The sequence below is a fragment of the Ursus maritimus genome (assembly GCF_017311325.1).
Source record: "Ursus maritimus isolate PB19 chromosome X unlocalized genomic scaffold, ASM1731132v1 scaffold_X1, whole genome shotgun sequence".
NCBI classification, from domain to species: Eukaryota; Metazoa; Chordata; class Mammalia; order Carnivora; family Ursidae; genus Ursus; species Ursus maritimus.
This window is the reverse complement of record NW_024423319.1, coordinates 112,926,521-112,940,353: the sequence shown is the minus strand read 5'-3', so window position 1 is coordinate 112,940,353 and position 13,833 is coordinate 112,926,521. Positions and strand designations below refer to the sequence as shown.

The following is a 13,833-nucleotide window of genomic DNA, read 5'->3' as shown; positions in this document are numbered from 1 at the left end:
AAATGTGAGATCAGGGGCCCCTGGGTGGCTAAGTCGTTAAGCGTCTGCCTTCGGCTCAGGGCGTGATCCCGGCGTTATGGGATTGAGTCCTGCATCAGGCTCCTCCGCTGGGAGCCTGCTTCTTCCTCTCCCACTCCCCCTGCTTGTGTTCCCTCTCTCGCTGGCTGTCTCTCTCTCTGTCAAATAAATAAAATCTTAAAAAAAAAAAAGGAAGAAAATGTGAGATCAGTAAATGTATTCTAAATGGCATAAAAAGATAAAGGCAAACAGCTATGGGAAGTGAGTTGGAAAGGAACTAATATTTATGAATGCTACGTGACTATATATTTGCTAAGTGCTTCATTTATCTTCCCCGAAGGTCTTTGACAACGATACTATCCTCTCCATCTTTCAGATGATGTGAAGCTCAGTGAAGTTCACTGCTTTCCTGCCAGGTCGCACAGCTGACAGCTGGAGAACTGGATCGAAAATCTGCAGAGCACACTCTGTGCAGGGCTTCTGAGCTCCTAGAGGCTGGGCAGGTACAGGCCTCCTGTAAGCTCTGGAGGCAAGAGTGTTTTCAGGGCACCCCAGATTTGTCGTCAGGTATGCTGAGACACACAGACAAGGAAAGGACTTCATGATAGAAGAATTTTATCGTAGAGTCCCTAAAACCGGAAGGCAGGACCACATGGGGAAGCACAAGGGATGGCCAGGAGGCAGAGGAAAGGAGGAGAAATCGTGGAGGAGAGCCTCTTGTGGTTTCTGGAGGAAAGAATGCATGAGGTACTATAAGCGGACTGAGCATTGGCAACTTTGAATAATCTCAGTAGGCTCTGTGGTACAGAAGCTGTTCCTAGTTGTCTGCTACCTGGTCCTGGGGCGGGTAGGGCACAGGGACAGTGACCCAGCAGGTCAGAGCCCGATAAAGGAGGTGCTTGGGCTGTGGATTGGTTGGTTTCCTTATGAGGGGCACTCTCCTAGTTGTTTGTTCTCTCTTGGAGTTAGCTCACCCTGGGAGGGGCAGCCCCCCTAGTGTCAGGAAGCCCCAGATGTCAAAGCATCAAACACAGAGCTAGGATATGTGGTTATTACACTGAGGCTCCAGGAATGAGCCCTTGAGGATGTGGGCATGCGCTGAGAGCGGGGCCTTACCAAGCTCTGGCTGGCTGGGAGAGCTTCAGCCACCAGTGCCCCTGGAGGCCAAGCAGCAGGGAGGCTGGGTGCGAGGCTGATGGAGTAGGGGCAGCTTTCCTTACACACTGTGGGCTTGATCCTGTCTGCAAACCGCCTACCCGTTTGTTTTGTATCTGCTTTCATTCAGTGAAATTGTCAGTTTAAGTGTAGTTTCAGTACTGTAGATTGTTTTTAGGTAAACACCAATTGTCTGATATGAATTCATGTTCTATAACAACACTAGAGTAAGATCTCATTTTTAAAAATATTTTCTCATTTATTGTTCTTTAGCTGCACATCACGAGGAGCTACAGAAATTGGTGGATACTTTGCCATCGTTCAAGCATAAGGTAATACTGTTTTCCCTAAGTCACTTGAAAAGCATGTTATGTTTAATCTCAGAGTGGAGACGCTAACAAGGCACTTTGCAAGTGGCCCTGGAAGAGCACTTGCCACTTAAGATGCTTGTGTTGAGAGCCCGGCCCTGGGACACCTCGCAGGGGGCAGAAGTGATTCTGCGGGTGCGTGCTGACCGCTTTGGGTTTGCTGCCCTGCCCTAGCACTCGGGAACTCAGGAACCCAGTCCTGTCCCTTCCTCTGCCCTTTCTGAGTCCTTGTGGAAACACCCAGAGCAGCCCTGTTGACTCGACCTCCCGTCCCACAGGCAGGGAGCAGAGAAGAGTTTGACAGAAGCATGGCTTGGCCGGCTGTAAAGAACAATTACCCATATCCTTCAGAGTGGATACCTTTGTCCAGGCCCCAGGATTAACTGTTCATGATTCAGAGTCCCGAAGGGGCTGTTCCCTGGAGGTCCGCATCTTCTCTCTCTCTCCCCCTCTCCTCCCTACCTCGGTCTCTCTCCCCACCGCCTCTTTCCCTCTCCCTTCCTGTCCATCTCCCTCTTTTCCCTTCCCTCTGTCTGTCTCCCCTTTTAGTTCAGGAGCCTGGTTCCCCCAAATTTGCACTGTGTTTTAGAAAGAATTCTATTGGTTTCTCTTGAAAAAGAAGTCTCCTTGTTCGTGCACCAGCTACCGCCTGATGCCTCCCAAAGACTTCGGAGGAGACCACCTGCAGTAAACTCACTAGAATGGAGGGAGGAATGGGTTTTGCCATGTTTCCGTGGAGGACTATCAGGGCCTCCGTCCAGTTGCCTTCAGCAAAGCTGTCCTCTCTCACCCAATTACTGGAGCTTGACTCGGCCTTCCACCTTTGGACTTCTCCAGCTACAAGGCAGGCCCCAGTTTCTGTTCCTCGGTACACCCTCAGTGACTGGTTCACCGTCGTGCACGTTGGGGAGCGTCTGACCAGGAAATAATATGCCAGTCTCTCCTCTACAGACAACGCCACGCTCTGTGAGTAGTTCTCGGCCTGACTTGAAGTAGACGGGGACACAAGCAAAGGTATCACTCAAAGTACATAATCGCTAGTGTGGCGTGGGCAGCAACTCATCAGAATGGGCCCTGTTGTCAGCACCCCACCTGGCTGCATGTGCATATGCGCTGGAAGCCGTTCCCGCCAGTCCGTCCTGTGGGCAAGGGAGTGGAGGGGCCACAGCCCTCCCTGCAGGCCCACACCCCTGCCCTCTGACCCTCTTGCTTTCTCTCCCACTGCCTCCTGGGGGAGGGTGACTGGACCAGTCCAACTGTCCCATCAGTCCTGTGTGGACACAGCCAGGACCTCTCTCTACAAAAAACAGCCTCTTGCATAGTCAGTCCAGGTTTTACTGGATCAAGGATATGCCAACCACAGGTTGCCAACGATGCAAAAGCGTGCTCGGAAGATTCTGAGTTCTGTCTCACTGGAGGCGGTCAAGCTTGATGTAGGAGATAGCGTAGTACAGACTGGGTAAAAGGTGGCATGAAAACGAGAGTATTCATTATTCTCATTATGATTTGAGTATCTTTAGGGAGTTACTTTCTACATTTTCAATTCTGTACGTTTCAGTGTCTTCGAGTTTTCTGCAATCTTCATAAAATAAGCCACGAGGAAAAAGAAGGAGATAAACAGTGATGTTCCAGATCTGGATCCCTGAAACCATCTGGAAATGGCTATTTGCCACCGGGTTAGTCTGCTGGGGTTGCTGTAGCAGGATGAAAGCCCACCTCTATGACCTCACCGTACATTCATAACCTCAGTCACACTCTGAGCTACTAGGGCTTAGGACCTGAACATACGCATTTTGAGGAGACACAATTCATCCCATAGCCGCTACCCTCCAGCATTTATTTTCTCCCTCACTGGCACCAGGAGACCTTTCTAAGGCAGAAGAGTTAAAACCTCAGCCAGCCGCCAAGCCACTGACGTCTTCCATCCACCCACCCACTGGAGAGAGGCAGCCTCTCTGCAAAGTTGTTTTCCACCCCAGCTTGCATTTTGAGCTGCCCTTTCTCACAGGGGAACCGGTCACGTAAGGAGGTAGCCTTCCTTATGGCAGCTCATGGAGAATGGGGCTCAGCAATTGAATTGCATCTTAAACACATTCTGATTCATGAGGCAGCCCTCCTCACTCAGCCCCCTGACTTCAGTATTGCTGGCACTCATACTTTCTGGCAAAAGATCATCCCTTTCCTCTCCCAAGGGCGTCCTGCCAAAAAGCCAAGTCTTCCTGGAACATTTTTCCCCTTGAAGGCTGCTGCTTTTAAATCCAGCTTCAGCTTAAATGTTGTCTCTTTAGAGAGGCCTCCCCCTGATTGCTCAACATGAAGTCCCCACCCCACCCTATAGGTGTCAAGGTAGTGTATTCCTCTACTTCTTAACACATGTTTACCACTGGGTGTCTCCATTGGTCCACAGACATCATGAAGAGCATTTGCTGAGGACATTCACAATAGTCCATCATGTTGCCCATTTGGGCTTTGGGAAATTTTGTGCACCATAGGCCTAGCAAGTGCTGTCCTCTCTGTTACTTGCAATGTAGAGTTTATTGCCGCTTTTTCATGCCACTTTACACAAGTAAAGGCGTGAGTATGTAGATGGTAGTGTCCCCATGGGATGATTTGGGGGGGTGCTTTAGCCTATAGGTATTTCCATCAGTACCTCTCATGGCACTCTATGTACTTGTGTGAAGTTAAGAAGGGAGCTCCCTGTCAAAATGTAACTTCAGCAGAAGTCCCTCCCCTCCCCACCCATCTACAGATAAAATCTGAAGCCACCACTGAGACATTCTCATTGACTGAAAACCAGAGGGAATGTCTCCTATGCCGGTAATGGCTATTTTGCTCCACCATCAGAATGTTGATTTTAAAATTTTCTTTTCTTTTTTTTTTTTTTAAAGATTTTATTTATTTGACAGAGAGACAGGCAGCGAGAGAGGGAACACAAGCAGGGGGAGTGGGAGAGGAAGAAGCAGGCTCACAGCGGAGGAGCCTGATGTGGGGCTCGATCCCACAACGCCGGGATCACGCCCTGAGCCGAAGGCAGGCGCTTAACCGCTGTGCCACCCAGGCGCCCCTAAAATTTTATTTTCTAATAATACTGCACTTTCTTTAGTATCAGGCCCTCCTCATAGTTACCCTAAACTTGAATTAATTATTCCAAAGACCTCACTGAATGCTCCAATCAAAAGACATAGGGTGTCAGAATGGATTAAAAAAACAAGACCCACCTATACGTTGCGTCCAAAGACTCATTGTAGACCTAAAGACACCTATAGATTAAAAGTGCAGGAATGGACAAACATTTAACATGCAAATGGACATCAAAAGAAAGCTGGAGTAGCAGTACTTGTATCTGAGAAACTGGATTTTAAGCCAAAGACTGTAACAAGAGATGAAGAAGGGCACTATATCATAATAAAGGGGACTATCCAACAAGAAGATCCAATAATTGTAGATATTTATGCACCCAACATGGGAACACCCAAATCTATAAAACAGTTATAACAAACATAAAGGAACTCAATGATAATAATACAATAATTGTAGGGGATTTAACAGCCCGCTTACCTCAATGGACAGACCATCTAAGCAGAAAATCAACAAGGAAGCAATGGCCTTGAATGACACATTGGACCACATGGACTTGACAGATATATTCAGAACATTTCATCTTAGGGGCGCCTGGGTGGCTCAGTCGTTAAGCGTCTGCCTTCAGCTCAGGTCATGATCCCAGGTCCTGGAATCGAGCCCTGGATCAGGCTCCCTGCTCTCCTGGGAGCCTGCTTCTCCCTTTCCCACTCCCCCTGCTAGTGTTCCCTCTCTTGCTGTGTCTCTCTCTGTCAAATAAAGAAAATCTTAAAAAAAAATTAAGAAAAAAGAAAAAAGAAATGGAAATCATTAATGAAATGGCTTTGCTTAAAGTATTTAATCCACAGTATAGGCTAGAAATCCAAACTGATGAATATATACAACTAGTATGTGTCTCTTAATCTGTGAAGCCACACATGAAATGTAAAGATTCAAGCCGATTTCACATTTATTGAGCACCTACTATGTGTCAAGTGTATGCACAGGAGGCAGCTAAGCTGCTGTGAATATTCTCGTCTGTGTATTTCCCATATGTTTTCTTTTTCTTGGGTATTTACCCAGGAGCGAAATTCCAGATTAGAGTATTTTCTTATCCTCTCTCATATTGTACGCTTTGATTCATTTTATGCACGGAGCCTATCTCTTTGAAATGTTTTGAATGTTGTAGTGGCTGTATGTTTCATCCACTGCACAGGCTTTCAGTCCTTTTAACATTTGCCCAAGATAAGTGGTTCCATTGGCAAGATATGTAATCTAGAACTGTGTCAATCCTGTTCTGATCTGAATAGCTTGAGACTTCGTGCTGTGACAAAAACTCAACTTCCACACATCACCATCTTGCTCTTGAATTTAAGAGGAAGCAATGAAAAGACAGGCTTTCAGGTCACATTATCCCCAACATCTGAAATACAGCATAAATTCATGCTCCAAGGGCAGCTGGCTAGCACCTTCCATTTCCATGTGCTGCGCTGAGTATCTTTTTCATCTGCTTGAGCAGGCCTATCACCATATCAGCCTTGTTAACAACTCTTTCTTGTGTAAATAGTGTTTATGTTGATTCCTGATCAACAATGGTCTTGCTTTTTAAGTTTGTAGATGGGAAATCCTTCTACGCTTCAGCTCTTTAAGCTGGTGTGATAGTATGCTTACTTTAAAAGCATTTTCTTGCCTAGGGAATGTTTCTGGTCAGCCCTAATGTCTCGTACTTTTATGAAATCTGTTTTAATGATAAAGAGCAGTGCCATCTAATGGAACTTTCTGCAATAATGGAAACGTTCTAGATCTGTGCTGTCTACCATGCAGAGACTAGACAGAGGTGGCTACTGAGCCCCTGAAAAGAGCAGCATGTGATGAGAAATTGGGCCAAACAGTGCTACGTGCTAATAGTTCGTGCCACTTCAATGACCAGAAAACAGAACTACAAATATTCAGCCTCAAACACTCTGGAAACTGTAACGTCAATCATCACAGGTGATTTAATGGTTGTTTTCCAAACTCATAAAACAGGGGCTCAACTTCCAAGCCGTGACACTTCTGCAAATTTAGAAAGTTACCAAGTTCTTTAAGTCCAAGGCTTGCCAATCAGACGACTGAAACTATAACTTAATTTCAAGTTTCAAGGTGACATACCTGTTCCACAGAGTTCAACTTGAATAGTAGTCACCAGGAAAAAGAGCAGGCACAACATTCTTTCAGAGTGGAAAATACAAGGCAAACAGAAGGGGAAAAAAAAAGGAAAAAAGAAAACAAACTCCGCCCTCCACTTAAAGCTGCCTTAGCCATTCTGTGACCCGGATTAGAATACCCAAGAAACAAGCAAGCCACCACCTAGAAGGTTTAATGATTAAACCCCATTATTTGGGTTAATACTTAAATAGAAGCAGCCCATCTCATGTCAGTTATTTACGAAAATCTGTTTGAAAAACAGGTTAGTTGTCCTTTCTGAACTCTACGTCCAGGGAAGGTTTCCTCTGCGGACTCCAGGTCAGAATCCTCCCCCACGCCTTCTGTGAAAGAACTGAGCCCTCTCTGGACGGTTTCCTTAGCCTCAACTTTCCATCTTTTCCCGGCTAAAATAGCCAGCTCCTAGATAAGCTATCTTAATTTGGAAAACAAACATCACCCCTCTCTATCTCTGGTGAACAAAGGACGCCCTTCCCAGACTGGCCTCACCTGACTCTCACCTCCACAGATAAACATCCGGGGAGAGCTTCCCCCTCAAAGGGAATCATTTTGGTCAGCCCTAAGTTCTGGCAGTTGTGTAAATTCAAAGTTAATGATACAGAGCAGTGCTGTCCAGTGGGACATTCTGTGACAATGGAAATGTTCTACATCCGCATCGTCCAACACGGTGGCCACAGACAGAGGTGCCTGTCGACCACCTGACATGGGGCTGGTGCTGCTGAGAAATGAAATCTCCTATTACTTTAGTTTCAGTAGAAACATGTGACTAGCAACTCCATTGGGCAGTGCCTCTAGAGAAGAGTCAGTAAGAGCTTCCTGCCATGCACTAGGTTTGCTGGGTTCTCTCTCTCGTCCTCAAAGCAGCACCTCACAGTCGCCGTTGTTATACTCATCTTACACATGAGGGAACTGAGGGCCTGGTGTTTAAGGCATCGGCGCCAATGGGAGGAGTGGAGTGGGTGTCACTGGAACCCTTCTCCACCACACTGACCTGAAGTGGGTCTTCACTGGTCGTCATTGGTCAAAACCGAAATTGCACCAAAGCCTCAGAGATGCTCTGAGGATTACCATAATGAGCGGAAGAGAGTCTCCCCTAGTGGGCATTCTATCGATGTCAACAGAAGCCCCCCAGGCAGGTTGATGTCAGGGCTTTCCTCTCTACCACGCCACCTCTTCCTGAATTCAGTCCCAGATTCCACCTCGTTGCCTGAAAACCATGAATGGGAAAATGAGATTGGGTGACCCTGATGTTAAATAGAACATCTGGATTTTCACAGCAACCATGAGAAAAAGACCAACAACTATACTTGTGCAACACTCTGAGAGCCCTGTCATTTCCCCCTCCTGGATAGGGTGATATTTTGACATAGATGACCCACTTCTGTTTGGTGACTCCACCTGAGGAAGCTTCTCTCCTCTCCCTCACCTTGGTTGCAAGGGCACAGAGTCAGGAAAAGTTGGATTAGAGGGAGAGGCGGCCAAAAGTTAGGCCTGTCATTCTAGCGATTTCACTATTAGGTGAAATGGAAATTTCCTAGAAGGGAGAGCTCACATAACTTACTCCTGAAAATGAAGTCAGACTAGATGGAGTTACCGTGGGAAGTGTTAGACTAGATAAAGTCATCGTGGGAAGGAAAAGCCAGTAGATGGAGATTATAACAAAGCTAATTATTTGCATCAGGGAACAAAGCCATGTTAGAGACAAATCTGATTCAGCTTTAGCCTTAAACTTCCTAGAAGTATCAAATATCTTTCTTTCACTCAGTCACTTATGTGACCAGAATTGAAGACCGTAAAATGCTGAATTGTAATGTAAGCCATTCATTTGAAAAGAAGAAAATATCTTCCCTTTTGAATTATGATTTCCTGATGTTTGTTGTATCATTTTTTAAAAGTACAGAAAAGAACAATGCAAGTTATTTATAGAAAGTAACAGAGAAGGCAAAAGAGAGAGGTAGAAATCACCTGTAATTCCACCGGCATCAATGACCATTGTTGATGTTTTCTAAATATTTGGAACATGTTTTTCTTAGCCTTGGGTCTTTGTGTGTGTGTGTGTGTGTGTGTGTGTGTGTGTGTGTGTAAATACAGATAGATTTCTTCTTACAAAATAACTGCAAATAGAACCGTAGCTCCCAGGGGTTGGGGGATAGGAGAATTGAGGGAATGGGGAGATGTTTGAGGGTACAAACTTGCAAGTGGAACATAACTAAGTTCTGCAGATCAAATGCACAGCGTAGTGATTATAGTCAACAATAGTATATTGTAAGCTTCAAAGTTGCTAAGAGACTAGATCTTGTTTTCACCACAAAAAAGAAATGATAATTATCTATCGTGATAGAGGTTTTAGCTAATGCTATGGTGGTAATCATATTGCAGTATATCAAGGTATCAAATCACATTTTATACCTTAAATATACACACAGTTATATGTTGATTATATCTCAATAAAAAACTGGGATTATACTATTATGAAACTTTGTCACCTACTCCCTTGAAGTTCACGGTATATTTTGAATGTATTTCCATATCGTTAAATATTCCTCTATGATATAATTTTAATGATTGTCTAATATTGTGTTTATTTTGTGGGTATATCACATGCTTTTAAATCTAATTTACTTTCTTTTTTTACTATAGTAGAAAATACTGTGATAAATATTCTGGAAGTTAACAATTTTCTGCTCATTTGTAATAATACCTTTGGTATAAATTCTTAAAATTTAAATTCTGGGGTTCAAAGTTATGCAAAAGTGTAAGGTATTGATACATGTTGATTTCCTTTCAAAAGTATTATATCAATGTACATATTTTCGGTAACATAGGCATGTTCATTTTCCAGTATCCTGCACCAGATATTAGGTCCTTGAAACTCTTATGGCAGAACAAATAGAACAGCAGTATATAAATACTGCTTTGATTAGCAATTCTTTGTTTCATGTACAGCTGAACGTTTTACATATGAAACAGCCATTTATATTTCTTTTTTGTAAATTGCTTATTTGATCCTTTGCCCTTTTTGTGCCAAAGTGTTCATTTTTCTCAAATCTTTGTGTTGCACATTCTTTGTCAGTTACCAGTCTCCCTTTCAATTTGATATGTGATTATACCCTTGCATTTTCCTGGGAAGCAATCCCATATTTCCTATTATGTACACATACTTTAAATCCTTTCTTATACTTTTCAACAGTAATACCTAGCTGATGGCGATATTGTTCTTGTTTGTCTCACTGTAGTGGCGCTTATCAGAACAGGCTGATATAATGGTGGGAATAACATGGACCCTTGTCGTCCTCCTCACCCTGATGGGAATGCTGCTCTTCTGCAGGATCTTGTGAGTCATTTTAAATATAATGGATCTCTAGTTTACAGAAATTCTTTTTATCAGTAATTGATGTTGAGTTTTATCAATTGCATTTTCAGTATATGTTAGTGTGATCATTGAATTTTTACCATTTGGTGCATTATACTCATACATTTCTTTACATTGATCCAATCCTTAGATAAACTCAGTTTGATTATTACATGCTATCAGACTTACTTTGCTACTTTTTTTCCCCTCAGATGTTTAGACCTATTTTCATAAGAAGAATAGCATGTGGGCTCATTTTCAGGTGCTAAATCTTGAAGATTCTCTTTTTTTGTCATTATAATATCACCTTGAAGATCATACAAAAATATTTCCAACATTTTCTGTGTATAGAAATATTCAAAAAGCATAAAAATAAAAAAGTTACAGGTGAATAATTTGGACCATGCATATTTGGGGCAAGTTCTCTGAAAACTCCATTTCTTCCATTGTTTAGTTATTTCAGATTTAATACTTCTTTCTGAATCCATTTGGATTCCCTATAGTTTCTAAGAAAATCATTTCATTCATTCCGATTTTCTAGTATTCTCATGAGCTTTATTTTTTAATTTAAATTTATTTATGTTTATTTAAATTCAATTAACATGTATTTATTATTGCTTTCAGAGGGAGATGTCAGTGATTTATCAGTCTTATATAATACACAGTGCTCATTACATCACATGCCCTCCTTAATGTCCATCACCCAGTTACCCCATCCCCCCACCCCTCTCCCCTCCAGCAACACTTGGTTTGTTTCCAATGCTTAAGAGACTCTTATGGTTTGTCTCCCTCTCTGGTTTCATCTCATTTGTTCCTCTCTTCCCCAATGATCCTCTGTTTTGTTTCTTAAATTGCACACATCAGCGAGATCATATGATAATTGTCTTTCTTTGATTGGCTCATTTCGTTTCCCGTAACACCCTCTGGTTCCATCCACTTCATCATTGCAAATGACAGGATTTCATTTTTTTGATGGCTGAGTACTATTCCATTGTGCATGTATACCACATCTTCTTTATCCATTCATCTGTCGATGGACATCTGGGCTCTTTCCATAGTTTGTCTATTGTGGACATTGCTGCTATAAACATTGGGGTACAGGTGCCCCTTCAGATCACTACATCTGTATCTTTGGGGTAAATATCCAGTAGTACAATCTCTGGGTCGTAGGGTAGCTCTATTTTCAACTTTTTGAGGAACCTCCATACTGCTTTCTGGACTGGCTGCCTCAGCTTGCATTCCCATTAACAGTGTAGGAGGGTTTCCCTTTCTCCGCATCCTCGCCAACATCTGTTGTTTCCTGACTAGCCATTCTGACCAGTGTAAGGTGATATCTCATTGTGGTTTTGATTTGTATTTCCCTGATGCCGAGCGATGTTGACCCTTTTTTCATAGGTCTGTTGGCCCTTTGGATGTCTTCTTTGGAGAAATGCCTTTTCATGTCTTCTGCCCATTTCTTGATTGGATTATTTGTTCTTTGGGTGTTGCGTTTGATAAGTTCCTTATAGATTTTGGATACTAGTCCTTTATCTGATGTGTCATTTGCAAATATGTTCTCCCATTCTGTCAGTTGTCTTTTGGTTTTGTCGACTGTTTCCTTTGCTACGCAAAATCTTTTTATCTTGATGAAGTCCCAATAGTTCATTTTTGCTTCATTTCCCTTGCCTTTGGAGATGTGTCTAGCAAGAAGTTGTTGCGGCTGAGGTCACAGACGTTGCTGCCTGTGTTCTTTTCTAGGATTTGGATGGATTCCTATCTCACATTTAGGTCTTTCATCCATTTTGAGTCTATTTTTCTGTATGGTAGAAGGAAATGGTCCAGTTTCATTCTTCTGCGTGTGGCTGTCCAGTTTTCCCAACACCCTTTGTTGAAGAGACTGTCTTCTTTCCATTGGCTATTCTTTCCTGCTTTGTCAAAGATTAGTTGACCATAGATTTGAGAGGGTCCATGTCTGGGTTCTCTATTCTGTTCCATGGATCTGTGTGTCTGTTTTTGTGCCAGGACCATACCGTCTTGATGATTACAGCTTTGCAATAGAGCTTGAAGTCTGGAATCGTGACGCCACCAGTTTTGGTTTTCTTTTTCAACATTCCTTTGGCTATTCAGGGTCTTTTGTGGTTCCATACAAATTTTAGAATTATTTGTTCCAGCTCTGTGAAAAAAGGTGATGGTAGTTTGATAGGGATTGCACTAGGTAGCATAGACATTTTAGCATTATTTCTTCTTCCAATCCTTGAGCCTGGACTGTTTTTTTTTTTTTAATTTCTTTGTGCTTCCTCATTTTCTTTCAAGAATGTTCTATAGTTTTCTGAGTACAGGTCCTTTGCCTCCTTGGTTAGGTTTATTCCTAGGTATCTTTATTCCTAGGTATCTTTTGGGTGCACTTGTAAATGGGATCAACTTCTTAATTTCTCTTCCTTCTGTCTCGTTGTTAGTGTATAGGAATGCAGCTGATTTCTGTGCATTGATTCTATATCCTTCCACTTTGCTGAATTCCTGCATGAGTTCTATCAATTTTGTGTGGAGTCTTTTGGGGTTTCCACATAGAGTATCATGTCATTGGCAAAGACTGAGAGTTTGACTTCTTTGCCAATTCTGATGCCATTTATTTATTTTTGCTGTCTGATTGCTGAGCCTAAGGACTTCTAGGACTATGTTGAACGGCAGTGGTGGGAGTGGACATCCCAGCCGTGTTCCTGACCCTAGGGGAGGGGCTCTCAGTGTTTCTCCATTGAGAATGATGTTCGCTGTGGGCTTTTCATAGATGGCTTTTATGATATTGAGGTATGTTCCCTCTATCCCTACAGTGTGAAGTGTTTTAATCAAGAAAGGATGCTATACTTTGTCAAATGCTTTTTCTGCATCTATTGAGAGGATCATATGGTCCTTGTCCTTTCTTTTATTTATGTAGTGTTTCACATGGATTGATTTGCGGATGTTAAACCATCCTTGCAGCCCAGGAATAAATCCCAGTTGGCCGTGGTGAATAATCCTTTTAATGTACTGTTGGATCCTATTGGCTAGTATTTTGGTGACAATTTTTGCATCCATGTTCATCAGGGATATTGGTGTGTAATTCTCCTTTTTGGTGGGGTTTTTGTCTGCTTTTGGGATTTCCTTCCATTTCTATTTTTTGAAACAGCTTCAGAGGAATAGGTATTAATGCTTTAAGTGTTTGGTAGAATTCCCCTGGGAAGCCATTTGACCCTGGGCTCTTTTTTCTTGGGAGATTTTTGGTTACTGCTTCAATTTCCTTGCTGGTTATGGGTCCGTTCAGGTTTTCTGTTTCTTCCTGTTTCAGTTTTGGTAGTTTATACATCTCTAGGAATGCATCCATTTCTTCCAGGTTACCTAATTTGTTGGCATATAGTTGTTCATAATATGTTCTTATAATTGTTTGTATTTCTTCAGTGTTGATTCTGATCTCTCCTCTTTCATTCATGATTTTACTTCTTTGGGTCCTTTTCTTTTCTTTTTGATAAGTCTCACCAGGGGTTTATCAATCTTATTAATTCTTTCAAAGATCCAGCTCCTTGTTTCATTGAATTGTTCTACTATTCCTTTGGTTTGTATTTCATTGATTTCTGCTCTAATCTTTATTATTTCTCTCCTTATGCTGGGTTTGGGCTTTATTTGCTGTTCTTTCTCCAGCTCCTTTAGGTGTAAAGTCAGGCTGTC

The 13,833-nt window shown here is 42.7% G+C and overlaps 1 long non-coding RNA gene across 1 annotated transcript; it reads left to right on the top strand.

The window, feature by feature from the left end:
- Positions 1-389: 389 nt before the first annotated feature.
- Positions 390-10,334, top strand: LOC121103493. Its single transcript, XR_005835761.1, has 5 exons — positions 390-521; positions 1,447-1,505; positions 2,379-2,507; positions 3,100-3,217; positions 10,040-10,334. It is a non-coding gene; the product is annotated as an uncharacterized LOC121103493 (long non-coding RNA).
- Positions 10,335-13,833: the final 3,499 nt, after the last annotated feature.